This window comes from Rhagoletis pomonella, unplaced genomic scaffold (genome assembly GCF_013731165.1).
Source record: "Rhagoletis pomonella isolate Grant_MI unplaced genomic scaffold, Rhpom_1.0 Rhpom_scaffold_00003, whole genome shotgun sequence".
Taxonomy (NCBI): Eukaryota; Metazoa; Arthropoda; class Insecta; order Diptera; family Tephritidae; genus Rhagoletis; species Rhagoletis pomonella.
In genome coordinates, this window is record NW_023458557.1 from 11,147,590 (window position 1) to 11,151,736 (window position 4,147).

A 4,147-nucleotide genomic window follows, 5' to 3' on the forward strand; every position below is an offset into this window, starting at 1 on the left:
AGCTCTTAAGAAATGTAGCTTATTTTCCAACCTAGGTCATAAGCTATCTGTGTACAAAATTTCACGCAAATCAGTTCAGTCGTTTCCGCGTATTAATATAAATAAACTTTTTTAGCAGGTGGCAAGTTTTATTTTCCAATCTAGGTCATAAGCTATCCGTGTGCGAAATTTCATGCAAATCCGCTCAGCGGCTTCCGCATATTAATTTAATTAAACTTTTTAACAGGTGGCAACTCTTAAAAAAGTGGCATTTTTTTCCAATCTAGGTAATCAGCTATCTGCGTGCAAAATTTATGGAAATCAGTTTAGTCGTAATTTCATGCAAATCCGCTCAGCGGCTTCCGCATATTAATTTAATTAAACTTTTTTAGCAGGTGGCAGCTCTCAAAGAAGCAGCCTATTTTCCAATCTAGGTCAAAGCTATCTATGTGTCATATTTCATGCAAATCCGTTCAGCCGTTTCCGCGTATTAGTTTAATTAAACTTCTATACAAGATGGCAACTCTTAAGAAAAGTGGCCTATTTTCCAACCTATGTCATAAGCTACCCGTGTGCAAATTTTCATGAAAATTCCTCCAGCCGTTTCCGCTTATTAAATTAACTAAACTTTTTTGACAGGTTGCTATTCTTAAAAAAAAGTAGCCTGTTTTCTAGGTCATAAGCTATCTGCGTGCAAAATTCATGCAAATCAGTTCAGTCCTCTCCGCGTATTAATATAATTAAAATTTTTTAACAGGTGGCAACTCTTAAGAAAGTAACCTATTTTCCAATGTAGGCCATAAGCTATCTGCGTGCAAAATTTCACGCAAATCTGTTCATTCGCTTCCGCACATTAATTAAATTATACTTTTTAGCAGGTAGCGACTCTTAAGAATAGTAGGCTATTTTCCATCCTAGGTCATAAGTTATCTTTGTGCAAATTTTTATGCAAATCGGTTAATTAATTTCCGCATATTAATTAAATTTAACTTTGTAACAGGTGGCAACTCTTAAGAAACGTAGCCTATTTTCCATCCTAGGTCATAACTATCTGTGTGCAAATTTTCATGCAAATCCGTTCATGTGTGTCCGCATATTAATCAAATTTAACTTTGTAACAGGTGGAACCTCTTAAAAAAAGTAGCCTATTTTCCAATCTAGGTCATAAGCTATCTGCGTGCAAAATTCATGCAAATCAGTTCCGCGTATTAATATAATTAAACATTTTAGCAGGTGGAAAATCTTAAAGAAGTAGTTTAGTTTTCAATCTAGGCCATAAGCTATGGGTGTGCAAAATTTAATGCAAATCCGTTCAGTCATTTCCGCGTATTAATTTAATTAAACTTTTTTTACTGGTGGCAACTCGTAGGAAAAGTAGCCTATTTTCCAACCTAGGTCATAAGCTATCCGTGTACAAATTTTCATGCAAATCTATTCAGTCGCACATTGAATCGCCTAGTACAATCTAGGTGGACAAAAGTAAATTAACTCTTTCCGGTCAAATGTGTCCCTGAATATAAAAATGTTTCCTCTTAATTACAAGGTTCATAGAGCCTCATAATACCCTAAGTAAAAAAATATTCAAAAGTTGTTTTGGGTAGTTATTAGGGCTACCTTAAATTTGTGCAATATATTCTATAAAAGTCCGCAAAGTAGTAAAAGCAATCAAGGAGACTCAATAAATATTTCACTAAGTTTGACGGAATAAAACTTTTATTTCATTGAAAATTAACTTATGTATGTACAAAATAATTGATTTTACTGCAAATATGTTGGAATGAATATTTTATATATTTGTAAGTATCTTTAGTTAAGATTTGTATTAAAAAATTAAAATTTTCTCCATGAGAAGAGAATTATATTAAGAAATTTTGAAACATTTCAGATACAATTACAATATAAAATATAAATGACCCATTTTAATAAACCTTCCCAGTTCAGTAGATCAAGAAATCAAAAACCTACCCTTTACTGCAACAACAGCGCACAAGTTCTTCAAAAACCGCGGCAAAAACCACCTGTTGCCTGTTCAACAGCAACCTTTGCGGACGTTTTTACAGTATATTATACAAGACGCAACCATTCAGTGTAATTGTACAATATATTGTACATTTTTTTTACCAGTCGGGAAAGATATTTTAAATCATAATAGTTTAATTTTAGCATTTTTATATGATGAAATGCTTTTTATTTATTTATTTATTTAATTCTTACAGCTTAATTAAGCCTAGCTTAAACTTATATGCATATACATATTTATGTATATTTAGGATCTATAATTTAAAGCCTAGACAAAGTATAAAGTATAGGCCATTTATATGGACACCAACTGCAATGAAAAACAATGAGGCATTCTTCCAAAACAAATCATTACAATGATTGCACTATTTGGCTGCGGTTGAGCCACCGCGTATGCATGCAAAGTGCGAAACAAGCATCTAATAGCGATTCACAGATTTGATCTAGTGATGCGTTTTGTGATGAGCCTCGGCTGCTTTTCGGATGCGTGCGGAAGGGTATATGTTGGCGTAATGCAACAGTATACTTGGTGCGTATGCATTGCGATTGCAAGTCTGGAAGATTGCCCATGCATTACTAAATAGGAAGGATCCTACAATAATTACAATTTTTGTTTAAATTCATTCATATTGCTTGATTTAACATCATTTGGTAATTCATTAGAGCATCTCAATCCTTTATAATACAAGTTACATTTATCTGCTTCCGTTTTATAAGCAGGTAGATTGAAATCATTTTTATTTCGAGTATTTTTGGAGTGTACATTATTGACATACTTTATGTTGCTTTTTAAGTAATCAGGCAAGTTGCCATCTACAATCTTCCTAATAAATTTCATTGTGTAGTAAAAAAGTTGTTGTTTAGCACTCAGCCAGTTTAATTCCGCCAACATGTTTCTGATAGGTGTGTCATAACGTTTTTTTAGGATGAATCGCGTGGCTCTGTTCTGTTGCTTTTGCAATTTATAAATATGACTATCATTATGAAATAATAGTTGGACAATAAATAAAATGAGGTTCGATTATAGATCTATATACCATCGTCCTATACCTTCTACTCAAGTATCTGCAGGTTCTCTGCGTAAAGTATAATTTGTTTGCGATCTTGCCTACAGTATAATCAATGTGTTCGTTAAAGACTAGTTTATCATCAGTCTTTATTCCTAGGTATTTGAATGTATTAACTTTTTCCAGTGCTTCGTTGTTTATATTTAGAGTAAGCAACTTACTGTTCTCAAAATTTCGCCTTGATATAACCATAAACTTAGTTTTATTGACATTCAATTTAAGTCGGTTCAAACATAACCAATCGTATACTTTATTTAAGGCATCTTGCAATTTAGAGGCTATTTCAGCTATATTTTCTCCACTTAGCATAAGCAACGGATCCTCAGCAAATAACTTAATATCGCAATACTTTATGCAATTAATAATGTCATTAATATATATATTGAACAAAATTGGAGCTAGCACAGATCCTTGAGGCAGTCCGACAGATACACTTCTTTTATCGGATATTGATGATCCAATCGCAGTTCTTTGATATCGATTCGTAATGAAGTTTTCAAACCACTTTAGTTCGATACCATTTACGCCTATATTGAGTAACTTTTTTTGTAAGAGTTTTTGGTCGATCGTCTCAAAGGCACATTTTAAGTCTAAGAATACAGCTATTATATGTTTATTCCTGCTCAGGTCTTCTGTCCAGTTAGCAATGACCAAGTTCAAGGCCCTTTCGCTGGAATGCCTTTTACGGAAACCTGATCGTTGTGGTATAATAATCTTATTATTTTCCAAATATTGTACAAGTCCATTTTTAACCACTGTTTCAAGGATCTTTTCATCACAGGGTAATGTGTTTATAGCTCTAATCTCGTTAGCTTTAATAGTATTTTTTGTTTTCTCCACTTTCGTTAACAATTTGAGTGTAGAAATACCCAATATAAGTAATAGAGTCTTTAATGACTCCATCGGAAAATAGTTTCTTACCACCAATCTTATTTTTGAATTTTCTAACTATATCTAGGATGTCATTCGTTGATACGCTTTGGAATTTAAAGCTAATGGCTCCATTACCAATTGACATTATTTCACGATTACTAGGATCAATATTTAAGCTGATTTCCATCACACTATCAATGAAGTAGTTA